The sequence below is a fragment of the Oryzias latipes genome, chromosome 4, assembly GCF_053564925.1.
Source record: "Oryzias latipes strain Hd-rR chromosome 4, Olatipes_Hd-rR_3.1".
Lineage (NCBI taxonomy): Eukaryota > Metazoa > Chordata > Actinopteri > Beloniformes > Adrianichthyidae > Oryzias > Oryzias latipes.
In genome coordinates this window covers 21,456,911-21,472,378 of record NC_136240.1, presented here as the reverse complement: position 1 = coordinate 21,472,378, position 15,468 = coordinate 21,456,911, and the positions used below count along the sequence as shown (strand labels likewise).

Sequence of the window (15,468 nt, the reverse complement as noted above, 5' to 3'; positions counted from 1 at the left end):
AAATATGCACAAATAGCTGATTCCATTTAGAAAAAAAACACAAGTGTACAAAATGAATGTGATTTTTCAGATTGATAGATTTTCTTTTACACAATAGACATAACTCATCTTCATGTTTTTTCTCTTTTCTCGTATCTACCTATTCTTATTTCAAATAAATATTTACCACTCAGTTTTTAAAAATTAATTATAGTTAAGAGCATCAAAAAAGAGAGCTTTTGGTTGTTTTTGGCTTAAACATTTGTGGGTTTAATACACTCGAAAGCAGTCATGTACCTCTTCCGGATTTTATTTTGACAGTATCAGACCTGGATTACAACCAATTTTTTGTGTCCTAAAATACATCAGTATTATATAATAAATTATTCTTTATATTATGACCATTGTATCCTCTGCATTGCATTGTTTTTAAAGAGTTTTGTAACGTAAATTAACATCAGCATCTGGCTGCTGCATAAAATAATTTTATTCTGCTGTAATAGAAAGAAGTCAGCTCTGCATCTGCAAAGCAGCCAGCCTTAAATCTGTCACTCTTAGCAGCAGATATGTGTTTCACTGGCCTATGTGTTTTTGTGTGCACGAATCACCTGCTGGTCTGTTTCATGCAGACACTTCAGACAGGAGAAAAGATAGTCGGCTCGGATAATGGATCGTTTTTCTACAGCAAAAGTCTAAAAAGGGCTCCTGAAATGACAAATGATTGTGGCCTAAAACATTCGCAGACTCACACAGAGAGGAAATGTATTAATCACATGTGTATGTGGATGGAAAACATCAGTTTTGACTTTCACTGCTGCTGATGTGACATAAATTTGTAGTTTGTGTTTAACATCCAGAAAATAAAAGCCTAAAATACATCAAATTATTTTGAAAAAATTCCTCTGTCTGAATTTTATTTTTGTGTGTGTTGAAAATACTGCTTAAATTATGTATGCTGTTCTTCACTTATCCTGGAAGGACTTAAAATCCAAACCGTTATTTTCTTTCACATAATAAGCACAATCTGCTTTTGTGTGGTTGTAATTTGTTTCTGTGATGTCGGTATCGCATAACTGTGCTGGAATACAAAAGGTGAAAGCTCCCTGAAGGATTTTCTCCTTTTTTGCTCAGATGGAGGTGTCATATCAAAATGACAGGCGCTCCTTTTAATATCCTTTAATGTCATTTAAATCTTCAACTGTTGTGTGCAGACTCATAATCTTCCTTTTTGTGATCTGTGGACTAATGAGACCTTTCCTCTTGGCTTCTGTGGTAAAGTCTCCAGCCTAATTTCCTAATGCTGAAACACAAAGAATCGGCTGGAGTGTGGCCTAAGCGGAGCTCTGTGCTGACCATAGTTTGCCTGAATAAAAAACAAAAACAGGGTGAAAAGGGGGAAGCCAAGTATAAAAAATAAACAAAAGTGAAAATGGCAACATTCTGGGCATTTTCCAACAATATTGGCAAAAGGAATAGAAAGGATAAAGAGCTTGATTTACTAACAGGTCACACCTTTGCATGTATGGAAAAAATGAAAAAAACAGTATTTTTTTTTTTTTACACAGAATAACTTTTAAATGCTAGATGGGAGAGACCTTCAAAGAAGAGTGTGGAGAACTCTGTCCTTTCCTGGCCTGCTCACTCTGCTGCTCTTCCTGAATCTACATCACTATCCAGGCAGAAGAATCCATCGCTCCAACTGTAGACTATTTCTGATTCACCATGTCTTAAGTTTCATCTTATTATTTTATTTAACAGCTTGTTTTTACCACGTGTGTAATCTTTATTTGACAAATACAAGCAACACATTTTTTAATTTTTTTCCTTTTCATCCAAAAAGTATAGAATCTTCTGGTTCTTTGACGTTGAAAACTCTGTCAAATTCCACCAAGTCACACGTTAGTTTTTTTTATTGACTGCAGTGTCAAAAACCACAGTAACGACGGAGGATGAAAAACAAAATTCCCAATCATTCCATCAGTTTGAAAAGTAAAAGCCTGATGCTGTTTGATCAGAACTATTTGAGCTAATATTATGGCAGTTGTGCAGCTAGTTTAAAATTATCAGGTTTTTATGAAACAAAACAAGGAGACATATATGGGCTTAGTGCCAATAAATAAGGAAAGGGGTTTAAAGTCATTTTTTAACATGGAGTCCGTTGAATGATGAGTACAAACAAAGCAGGTATCAGTCACCGCAACTTAAGCACAAAGTCAACTTGTTGATGAGCAATTTGAAAAAGCGCACATCCCCTGTACCAGGCTTCAAATAGCTTCAGTTTACGCTACTGGAGATCAGGTCTAGAAAATGACTGAATTTGTACATGACCAGTGTGGAAAAGCATTAAAGGGGGTGGGGGCGGGGGAGCATTGGCTGTTGGTAGGTACACCTGAACAAACCACGAAATGCCCAAGTCATCATGACATAGGGGACTCGAAGGAAACGGGCCTGTATTGCTGGTAGAAAAACCTAAAACTATTAAACACCATGGTGGTTGGTAAATGGTTTGGGCTTCTCATGCCGGAACAGAACCTGGAGACTTTGCAGTCACTGAACTCTCACGGAACTGTTCATCAATTTATTCTATTATTCTATTGGCAATAGTAATTTCACAGGTCCAACAACTACTTGGTGAAAATCTTAGAAATCAATAGAACAACCTGACATCAACAAAATACTGATGGTAAGCTGTTCAAAATGTAACATTTTTATGAAACAATTTTTTAGAGAAAATGGGTAGAATAAATTGTGAACTTGCACACATTTTGACCTATAGTTCATGAGATGATTATTTCTTTATAGTTCTAAATTCAACTTAATATTTTCACAGAAATGAATTCTGTAATGTAATAACTGATCATTGTCATATTTTTTTTATACAGTAAAATACTGACAATCAATTAATCACATTCAGTCCAACACATTCTGAGAACTGATAAAAGTTGTTTAGTGAGGATTAGCTATTCTAAGAGTAAACAAAGCACAGGTGCAAACAGATACTTACATTTCTACATATGTATACGGAACAGTGTAGATGTAAGATCTGATGGGACACTGGTTAAAATCACAGGTTAGGACAAATTTTTACCAGGAGTCCTTTAGGCAAGGTCCTATCATGCATTCTCCTGTCTAGCTATAATATGAGCAAAACACATAATGAACGAGTCATGTTAGATCAGATATCATGGACAGGTAAGAGGGTTGACCCAAGACTGAAAATCACAACCAGCAGCATGACTCCCTGTAACAGGCCATCAAGATTTAGCAAAAAACTTTTTGAAAGTCTTATTGAGGATGTGAATACAGCACAACATACAATCCCTATTTCAACCATCACTAATACCAATCGTGCACAACACAGATAAGATGTAGTACTCTCCTTTGGAACAGTTACTGGACAAACATTATGTGGTACGTAAACAAGTCAGCCAGTTACCTCGAATGTAGGCATGATGTAAGATAACAGCAACTTTGTAATGGTCAATAAACCATACATCCAGTGGAGCAAAAACATATTTGCCAGTTACAGATTCTGCAAGTTGTACCTCTTAAAAAGATGAGGGAAGCTTGTAATGTTCATTGTTGGTATGCTATAACTGTATGACAAAATGTAAAAATTAAATATTTTATGATTTATTTATTTTTTAAATGACATTACATTTGCAATACGAAGGAATTGGTCAAACGCAAAAGTTCACCTCAATACTTTGTAATGTAAACCTGGGTGGCAATGACAGAGGTTAAATGTTTCCTGTAGGCCTTCACAAGGTTTGCACACATTAGTCATTTTGGTCCATTCTTCCATGCAGATCTTCTCAAGAGCTGGGATGTTTTCGGGGCTAAATTGGTATTCCTGATCTTTTTTTATTTTTTATTTTACATTCTGTCTTTCTTAGTTGGAGTATATCTATGACGACCTTTAGAGATCTCTATCATTTTTAAGTGGGACAATTTGTAGAATGGGTGACTGCCAAATACTTTCTTACCTCACTGTAGTGCTGGACAAAAAGAGAAAAAAAGGCCATAGTAATAAACATAGGAAGTCCAAATGACAGCATCATCAGGGAGAAAGAACATGAAAGATTAAGAAAAACAACTAGACCTTAAAAAAGAACCAAGAACAAATGATAAAAGACAGCTAATTGGAACTATTGAGGCAGAGACCCCAAAAATAGGAGAATGGCTCCAGCAGATCCAGGAACACTGACCAAGATCTGAGTCTAGAAGACTGCAGTTCTATAAACAACTAAAAACTCTCAGGATTCCAGGCTTCTGGCTTTCCACAGTATTTTACTGCTTTTGTGTGTGCAAGTAGTCACACAAATGTTGTCTAAAAAATTACTTTTTATAGTCATTCATATTTAACTGCTTCTGTTTTTATTTCTTTCATTTTTGTGATTTTTTTTTAAATGTAGTTTTCTTTAGTTTCTCAATATCTTTGATATTCCCTCAATTGCTTGACAGCTCATGCTGTCTACACAAAACACACAAAACATCCTAAATTTCTTTTCAAGAGCAGTATTTGCACACACACACACCCACACACGCACACGCTGCCCTTGATTATGTTTTACATTTTCAAGCTGTAAAAACAAAGTATCTGTATCAGCTTGCTTTGAGCACAATATAGAATGGTGTAAAAGAAAGTCAGATGTGAATATTTTTAACAATTTCTTGTAGCATTTTCTCATGATGTTGCACATATTTAAAGGAAATTATTTCTTTAATGAATCAAGACCAGAACAAAAAATGCATTTGGAAAAAGGTTGTAGCTGTGTCGTGGGTGCAACAGCCACAAGCTCTCGCTCCTCTCCATTCTGATGCATCAACTTGCAGATGACTAGATTCATGTACCGGTGTTCATTCATTTCTGACTTAAAACTGTGCGACTGGATAGCTCCTAGACTGCTCGCCATTTATTTTTTTTATTTTTTTACTCCAGTAATGTTTGGGGTGTGAGGGGCTGTAAGCTGGTGGGACAGAGTATAAACAAAGGGATGATGGGAAGTCAGAGCAGGCTTACTCAGAACACAGAGGTGAATTTCTAATCAACTTATTCTCCTCTGTAGAAACACTCTCCTAGAAAAAGATACTTTAAAAAAATGTATGGCTAAAAAAAGCATGATCATAATTAGAAGACCACTTGGAATGCCTTAACAATAGATCAAAAGATGATCAGAGTGGGTCTTTAAATTATTTTTGATTTAAAAAACACACAAATATATTACAGGGGTGTGTGGTTGTACACATTTAATGTATTACTCACAGATCAAATACAGGCTTCCCACATAGTTCTTTCCACAGGGACAGTGAGTGTGTGTTATTAACCCCAACACTGCGGCTGCTTGTCTGCTGGCATTAACCCCATTATCCTCTCCTCTCGTTCCCCCCTCTCTTCTCCTCTTCTCTCCTCCCTCTATCCAGCTGCAGTGATGAAGTTAAATAGGCACAGTTTTCCCCCTCTCTCTCATGCGCTTATTCTTTCCTCGTTTGCTGGCTCCCTCCATCTCTCTACAGTTTGCAGTGGCAGAGGTTAAACAAGCACACTCTGTCTCTTCATCCAGCCCTCCCTTTTTTCTCTCTCACCAGGTCCCAGAGGTGCTTTCTGCTTAACAAGGTTGGATATCTGTTTCCTAAAATCAATCATCTGTCTTAAACGAACATCCCTGGCCATCTGCTTCAGGGGCTGACACACACATACAAGCAGCAAACACGCACACAGACTCATTCGTTTTTGTGCTTTTGCAGGGCTGGAGCTCCAATCTCAATATTTGTTGACTGGGCCCCTTAAGGGGCCCTGAGAGCCAGTTCTTGGGGGGCCTCCTGAGGCCCTCAAAGCTGCCTGGCCAGGGGCCTCATACATTCTCCCGCCTGTTTTCTCACTCTATTTCAATTTGATGAATCTCTAAATCGGTGTGACACATGGATGAGGCTCTGTCACTCTGCCAGGGAGCTGTGTGTGTATGTGTGTGTGTGCGTGTGTTTGTGTAAGAGTTGATGCAACAAAAGTGAAGCGCACAGCTAATCCCTTTAGCAAGCTGTTAGCTGCTTCATTGTGTTTAGCTGGTTACAGTAACAGCAGAGGACCTGACAGTGATAATCTGAAATCTCTGCAAGATCCTCTCATCTGTGAAAATCAACTGACCTTCAGTCCATTGATGCTCTGCCTTTAATGGAATATTTTGGTTTTAAACTTTCCTTTGCTGGAAAATGTATTTCTTATAACTTAATGCAATTCAAATGTAACCTTACTAAAACGATTAAACTTTCCATTGCTAAAAATGTGTTAAATGAGGGCTGCACAAGTGGTGTAGTGGTTAGCACTCTGCTTTACAGCAGGAAGGCCTTGGTTCAATTTCCTAGGCATGCATGTGAGAGTGTGTGTGGTTGTGTGGCCTTTTAACAGACTGGTGACCTTGTCCATGGTGTACCCCAACAGTGGCTGGGATAGGCTCCAGCAACCCTGTGATCCCGAAAAGGGATTCAGTGGGTTCAGAAAACGAAATGACAGTTAAACTTTTTGTTAGCAGCTGCTTTATTTAAAGTTTACCTTCTTCATAGACTTATTCTCCCTTTTTTTTTAAAACCATATAGTTTTGAGTTTAGACATTTTAATTGAAGCAAATCTTATTTTGAATGCATTTCTCAAGAGAGATCCTACCTGAACAAGTCTGCCACATTTGATGATGCATCTGTTTTTAGATACCAAAGAATGGGGCTGAGTCTGGTTTTTGGTTACGTCAACAATGGCAATAAAAAACATTACTAATCAGAATACCAAAGAAATATAAATCCCAGCTTTTTCATATTCTTTACCCAAAAAATGCTTAGATTCCATAATATTGAACCCTGTGCAGTCCTGAAACCATCATGGTTTAAAATCCTGTATCTTTTCAAGCCCAGATTTGTCCCCTTACTCCTTGAAATCTCCATTGTGTTTCATTATGCCCCCCCCCCCGACCCCCTTCAGTAATTACTCTCCAAGTCAAAACATGGTCCTGTCAATCAAAACCTCAACTGTCACTTTCAATGCTTTATCCCCCACTCCTCTGCTTGTCTGTCTGTGCCAATTTCAGGGTTCTCAGGGCTATTCACTGCTGCTCGTCCTGTATTTTGGCTGTTTTGTGGTCTGGCATCCCAGTACTTGTGTTTGGGCTTACTAGCAATTCATTTTGATAGTTAAACTGTCTTTATCACATAAAACAGAACCATGAGTCCTTACTGACCTGACTGATGCCATGCTGAGAACTACAAGTGTGTTTAACAGCTAAAATTACCTGGAGACAACCTTTCAGACAAACAAAGCCAACCTTAATCATCCCCTCTTACAGTGGTGGGACATGGCTGGGATTAACTCAGGAAGGGTATGTTTTAAATCCACATTAAAAAAGAGTGATCGACATCTCTCATCTTTTCTGGAATCAAAAGGATTGCTTTTAACTGGACACCCACATTATCTGTTAACCTATCATTAGTATCAGAAGGTCCTCCATGTGTTATTTCTTAAAATGTAAAATTTACTTTGTATTGCTTGTATAAAGGTTTTTTGTTGTTGTTGGTTATTTGGCACTGAAAATTTACATGTTAAACCATTTTTTTCAAGAAACTCAGCTTTTTTAATTGCTTAAAACTTGCTCAAAATGTAACCTGCTTATGGATTTCTTAGCAATTTAAGAAACTGTTTTTATAAACTGTGTCTGAGGACTTGTTTAATTTCTTTTATTGATTTATTTGAAATAATATGGATTTTACAATGACGACATATACTATTGGTGCCCCAAAAGGCACTGGTTGATTATTTTATATTCCAGCTTTTAATAAAGTAAAGCTTCAAGAGTTCCAAAGAAAGTAGAGTTTTGGAAATCTACCCTGTAATTTGCAACGTTTCTTCTGTGTACAGTTAAAATAATTAACTTTAAAAGACTGTTGTGCAGAGTGGTACCCCCATGTTTAGATATTTACATTTATTTTTCCTGATAAAAATGCCTTTGAACTTTTCTGTCATCAACTTTAAACAAAGTTGTTGATTCTGATCGCTTGTCTTTACTGCTGGTTTTGTTTCCACAGTGAAAGCCAAACCATAGTCTGTGACTCTCACTCTTCAGGTAAAATTGGATTCTGTGACTTGCAGTCCTGGCTGCGTGTTTCCAAATATCCACTAAATACACACAGATTCACACACTTAAGCGAATGAACCTGAGGGCTAATAGGGTTAATTGTCATGTAAACCGTCATTGCAGTCAACTTCACGGCCAATCACTCCAAATCTCTTTTTCACACATACACACTCACTTGTATATTTACGAAATGCTCCCATGGGATCTCGCCATGCCCAGATGGCTTTTTTCCCAGTGGCTGTCTGTGTTTGTGTGTGTGTGTGTGTGTGTGTCAGTGAGAAGCATGTGTTTGAGACCTGGCAGGCCACAAGAGGTTTGCAGTGAACACAGCGCATCTTCCCTTCTAATTAATTTACTATTATACGGCACCTGTTTCAGGCCAGATAGAGCCGAGAGTACACACACACACACACACACACACACACCCACACACCCAACAAACATACACACACAAACACTCATGAGCTGATGAAATGGAGAGGTAGTGGGGGGGGGATAGGGCAGGGATGAACAGAGTGAAGAAAATAAAAGCTGCAGAGGTAGAGAGGGAGGGCATAAAAAAAGAGGAGAGAAAGGGGTGAGGAAAGCGTAGAGGGAGAATAAAAAGGCAGGCGGGGGAAGAATTGAGCAGCAAAAGGGGGGTGGTGTAGGGGGAGGAAGTGATAAATTGGTTTTGAACTGATTATTATAAGCCGATCCTTTGATCATGTTTAAGGCTCTAAAATGGAAATATGTTTTCTCTGATTGGGGGAGGATGAGAACAACTGGTAAAACAGGGTTCATTACATTTTAACTTTGGGAAAAAATGCCTTAACACATAAGTTAAATGAAAATTAATTATTGTATTATGAAGGCACTTTTTACCCATGGTAGGTTCATGCTGTATTTTACTTTTCATAAAATGTTCTATATTTGTGCTGACCCCTCTTTGGTGGCCCTTTGCTTAATAATTTGCTGCTTCTGACCTTCTGCTGACAACCTACAATAACTCTGAACCAAGTTTAGCTTCTTTACAAAATAATAAAATTATTCTGTATCAAGAAATTAAGAAAGTTTCTTACGGGAATAATTTAACCCATAAGAACCCAGGCCCATTTCTTTTCTTAAAAATAAATCTACGTGTATTCGACCACAAACCAAGTGGACCACAAAATCCATTTCTGATCCATGGGTTCCTAAGGGTTAGTGGAAACATTTTCTTTTAAATATGTGTGTTTTTTGAGGTTTTTATAGAAAAAATCAGCAGGTTCTTTTTTGTTGCTTTTAATCAACACTGAAATACAGTTATAACGTTTATGTCTTTGTAAAGAAACAATACAGCAAAAACAAAGTTCTGTTTCTTGTGGTCTCTCTGAAAAAATGTCTCCTCTTTTAAAGATACTTGTTCTCAAAGTTCTATCTTCGGATAAACATGCTGCGGCCTAAATTAGAAACATAAAACGAACAAGATGATTAAAGACCCACAGCAATGAAAATGGTGTTTTGGGATTTTTTTTACATGTTCTTGTGGCCTTTTTCCCTTGACGGAGAACACATAAAAAGAAAGTTAAGACTAAAATTCTGAGTATTTCTTTACTCGAATCCTTGTGAATCGGGAGCAGAGGAAAAAATGCCATTTGAAAAGGCTTGTAGGAGCAACGTAGGTGCTACAGTCAGTGGACCAAAACCTCCCTGCTCCTTTCCATTCAAATAAATCCCCTTGCAGACAAATAGATCTATGCATGTCTTCGTTTTCCCTGTCTCCTTCGTCATATTGCTCACCATTATTGTTTCACCAATAATGTTGGGTTAGGGCTATGAGGGGCTGTAAACTAGCAGAGGGGAGTGTAAACAAAGGGATCATGGGAAATAAGGGCAGGCTTATTCCTCACCAATGGTCCCATCCACAACTCAAATGCAACTTTTAACTGAAGTACTGCTGCTCTGCAGAAACTATGTCCTAGAAATCGACTATTTTTTTATTTAGGATAAAAATGGCAAATACATAATTGAAAGACCACTGCGAACACTTACAATATATCAAAAAATAACTGCTGAGACTTTAATTGTTTTTCTCTAAGACAGATCATGTTTTCTGTTGAAATAATATGTAAACATTTTGGTTTATTTTCTGAAATTAGGATTGTACATTTTAGGGTGTCATTTTTGTTAGTACCCCTATTGCTTGAGAGATCTACCAAAATATTTAACTTTTTAAGACCTACTAACTCAAACAATTACAACTTTTTATGTGGTTTTAATTTGATGCATAATGTTCCTTTTTTTTGACCTGCCTCTTCTTAGGCACTGTTTCACGCATCAAGCACCCACAGTGTGAGATTCTGTTGAACAATACACTGACCTGATACTAAAAGCACTTTGATTTTATCTATTTATTTATGTACGTATGTATGTATGTATTTATTTATTTATTTATTTATTATCTATTTATTTGTTTGTTTGTTTATTTAATTTATCTGTGGCAACGAGTAAAATAAAGGACCAATGGTACAAGAACAACAATTCCACTAGTCCTGTGATGCACAGCTGCCTCATCTTTCTCCCTCCATCTCTTTCTGAGTTCATTAGTTTCCAGACCGGTGCTCCTCCTGGATTACCATAACCTGTCAGCCGTGAAACAGCACTAAACAATTTTCATCTTGTAAAAAAAAAGAAAAAAGGAGAAGAGAAGGGTGAAAAAAGGCAGCCCACCTCGCTCTGCTGCCTCTCACAGCCACACAGAGAAAAGAGGGAGGGGAGGTTACGCTACCTGTATGTTTTTCTAATGAACACCATACTGAACTAATAAAAGCATGTCAGGCAGCAAGAGATGTTGGGAGTAAAGGGGTGGATGAAAAAAAACAAACTTGAGGGTGGAATTAATGCATGTGTTTCAAAGACAGGATAACTGGTTAAATATGACTTACATGAGTTCCAGCTGTAAGCAACAAACTGTAAAATGAAACGAATTACCACACAGCTGCTCACAGAGAAAAGGTTATTTGTCATTAATTATCATATTTTTTATTTTGACTCTAATGTGTCACCTCTGTACCTGTCGCTGTACTGCAGGGCTCTGACGTGTCATTTACAGAGATGTTCTTTTGTGGAGAAACACAAAGGAAGCTTACCAGTTTTATCTGTAAATAAATCAACCTTTATTTATACAGCACTTTAACTGTGAATATGTATAACTCAAAGTGAATCACATGACCCTAGTGCAATAAAATGCATACAGCAACAAAAAAGAATCAGAAGATCAAAACAGTAAGTAAGAAACAATGAGCACATGTTTTCTATTGAAATGAATTAAAATTGTCATCTATTTTTAACTAATAAATACAGATAAATAAATGAAATGCTAAAAGCATGTGAAGATGAGATAAAGCTAAAAGACAATAATACATATTAAAAGTTGTATAAAAAAGTACATTTGGTAGTAGTATTAAATGTATTATTGCTTAATTAAAAAATAAGACTTTGATTGAAATTTCACCTCTTGTGAGCATTTCTCATATTTTTTTTATATTTACTGGATCATGATGAATAGCAGCACACAAAATAATACTGAATCCAGAGAACATGGAGATAACTATAAAAGGGTGGGAAAAACAGGTTGCAAGGCTCTAGACCTGCTTTTTTGGCATTTTTTAATAAATGTAAAGACGTTGATTGACTAATTCTTTTCCTGAAATGTGCATCTTTGATTCTGGTCAAAAGTTGTGATGGCTGAACTTTTCTAGGAAACTGTTTAGATTTATATAGACAAAGATGACAACTGACTTTTCTACCCAAATAAACTGCACACTACAGTGTACCAATGTAGTTTGCATCATTGTTATTGATTAGCATTTTCAACTGTCTTTAATTATTGTTCATTAAGTGAAACAGTGACTTTACTTGCATCTCTGTTTTATAAAGATGAATTAAGTAATAAACATGTCAACGTTTTCCTGCAACTTTATTCAGATGTTATTTGACCCATTATTTTGCAGTTAAAATGAATCATTTTCAATTAGGGAAAATAATTATGATTATATCTTCTCAAATGGAGAGTGTTTACATCACTTCCTGTCCTGTCTGGTTTACTTCTTTTTCCTCACAAACTGAAGAGTCAGTTTGCATTTACATTGTAATGAAAAGCACCAGGCTTCACTTGCATGTGAACCAAGATTCTCAACTTCATGCCTGCTTGTTTGATTACGACTGGAGTTCTCTCATGTCTTTACAGCCACCAAATAAGGTGAACCAAATTTACAGTTTCTATAGAATAAATGGTCAAGGTGTTCTTAATGTTCACATACAGAGTTCTTTAAGACACATCTGTCTTCCATTCTGTTTTGTACCCTCTTTTTTGCTCCTATAGTTCAGCATAGTGTGGGCACTTGTGTGTGTGCGTGTCTGCAGGTGATTACAGTCTGAAGGCTCCCTACTTACCTTGGTGTGAACAATAGGGGACTGTGAATAGAAAACTCACGTGGTCTACTATAATGGCCTTACAGGGCCAGACGTTTGCTGTGTGAGCTTGTGTGTATGAGCTCGTGTTTGAGACATATAGAGACAATGCATTTCCCCTTTGGCTGCATAATTACAGGGATAATCTTAAAATCCAGATGGCTAATTTCAACATAGTAGTGGCAGGATGTAATGACATAAAGAGTATAGGTTGTAATATATTAATATGGGTTTTACTCGGTTTTGTGCTGTTGTAATAGCATACCTAAAGTACATAGTCCAGTGGCAATAGTTTAGATGAAAAATAATGCGTGAGCAGTTCAGTAGGTACACAGCTCTGACATCACAATGAAGAAATTCTGCTGAATCTCATTGTTTGGTATTCACGAAAATATTGCAACGTAATCGTGTTGTAAGGGATGTTCTCTGGCATATTGGTGAAACATATGACAATTAAAGTTCTAGCTTTGTAAGGTAGTGTGGGAATAGTGCCGTACCACTGTGAGAACTTATTGGTTTAAATTCTAAGCATGGAATGGATGAGCAAGATCTCTGATGTAAAAAACAACAATTCTATGAATTTTTTGGAAGACCTAAACCCACTCAAGACATAACAGTTAAGGTATGTTCCCACCACCGTCTACAATGCGAATTTAAGTGACCGATTCCAAATAAAAGGCTGTGTAAACGTGCGTTTCGGACTTCCGCGGTCAAATCTCTTGAGTTTACTTGTAGCTATGCAAGTTTCTACAACTGTTTTCAAGCTCTACATACAAAAAGATGGCCATTGAATGTGTGTTGAAAGTTAAACCAGACTGAACTTATGCCTAATATATAAAGCTCAAACAAACATTTGTGTGAAAAGGATTCAGTCAGCAAGTTGTGTTAGCATTTTCTTTTGTTCTGTTATTTTAGCAAAGATTTTAGACACATCCGCACAAAAAAAGAAGAGTGTAACTCTCCAAACAGCAGTTTGCATCAAAAGACAACCAAATAACACAAAATATCTCATTTTGTGGATGGTGCCGTGTTTAATCCTCTTCTCATGTGAGTTCAGTGTCACACTAAGAATGCTGGAAAGCGATAAAACCACCAACCATAGTTACTATAGATCCCTCGGTCTATTCCTTACTCTACATCTTTTCCCTTTGCTTATTGTCTTGTCTAGACAAGCTTCCAAAAAACTGAGTTTGAGAGCAGAATATGGTGGAGGGGTTTCTGTTCTAACATTTGAGCCAAGTATTTAGCAGCCAGTTAATGTACAGAGGGATAATACCATATGTCTGCAGGCACTGTCTTTATGTTCAATGTGTTTTTACCAGCTTCTTTGCAGCTTGGCAGTGTTTACACACTCTAATAACAAGTGGCGTCTTTCAGGGACTCTTCGGCTCAACCAACAGTTCAGCTTTGGCTTAATCCACCCCCCACCCTCTCAGCACACCACTCATACAAGACAGAAGATCTCTTTTTTTTTTTATATATATTTTTTTTTACTCTGTAATTGCTTGGTTTTTAATTCCACACAACCCATCAAGCCAAGATTGGAGCTTCAGCCAGATTTCAGGGAGGGAAGGTCATTCGGGACATTTGGGTAGTGAAGATTTTGGGACGTGAGAGGCGCAGATTTGGGCAGCTTGGAAATGCAAGTGGACAGAGGAGAAGTGGTCTGAAAGAAGTCTGTGTTGCTTTGATAAAGAGGAAGAAATTAAAATTTCTGTTTTTCAACTCATGTAGTCCAGGCATCCTCTATGGGGCAGCTCAGAGCTGCAGACGTAATCTTCTCTGAGGCCTGCTGGGGGACGAATGGAAGGATGGATGCATAGTGGAAAAGAACGAAGATTTGAGGAGTTTGTGGGTGACTTTCATTTATGGAAGTCTGCTGTGTGGTCACCAAGTATAACACAAGCGTGTTGAACAACATCCCTGTATTTCCAGGTCTTGTTTTGTTAAAGTGATTTATAATGAAGAATTATACAGATTTTGAACCTAGAAGTGTCCAAATTGGGGTCCTGCTCATTGTGAAGAACTCTTCTTTTCCAGACAGCATGAAGGGCAAACTGAATCAAGAAAAGTCTCAGTCTTTAGTGTTTTTATTTTTTTCTATCTCTTAAGCCTGTGAAGAATTATGGGATGTGTGAAACTTCTTGCAGTTTTCAGAGAACAGGAAAGTTAACAATTGTTGGCTGTAATGTAATTGTCTGATTCGACAGTGGCGATTGCCAAATTATGGAATGATCTCACTTGGAATTTGTACTTCAAACGGTACAATCCCTAATTTTACATGCAGCTATTTTCATGGAGTCTGTGATCTATCCAGATTATGGATGGATTATGATCATCTTGGTGTCTTAAAAATTCAAAACACCTGAGAGTGCTTTCGCTAGATGGTGGCAACATTGTAGAATGAACTGAGACTGACTGCAAATAAACAAAAACAGGATCTCACATTTAGGGTATGCAAATGTTATTACACTAATGCAATCTCTTCCAACATTAGGGTGAACTCCAAGTAAATTTCATGTAGCCAGCATTTTTTTGCTGAAATAGTGTAGTATAAATGTTCATGTGGTTCCCAGGAATGTTATCTGAATTCAAATCAAACTTAATTTATAAAATACTTGATACAACAGTATCAACACACAGAAACAACGGAATCCTTTACCGGCTTGAAGTACTGTAAGTAAAAGCAAAATTACAAAATACACAGAATGCCATTAACCCACTTTTTTGTGTTCATTTTCTTCCGTTTTGTCCCTTACGGGGTTACGAGGCTGCCAGAGCCTATCCCGGCCACTTACGGGCAAAGGCAGGGGACACCCTGGACAGGTCGCCAGTCTGTCGCAAGGCCACATATCACACACCCATTCACACTCACAGACAATTTAGAGTTGCCAATTGACCTATGGAGCATGTTTTTGGACGGTTGGAGGAAGCCGGA

The 15,468-nt window shown here is 37.4% G+C and overlaps 1 long non-coding RNA gene across 3 annotated transcripts in view; it reads left to right on the top strand.

Annotated features, from left to right (window-relative positions):
- LOC101162358 (uncharacterized) overlaps window positions 1–15,468 on the top strand; it is a 176,778-nt gene that overhangs the window by 23,631 nt on the left and 137,679 nt on the right. The window lies entirely within an intron of this gene.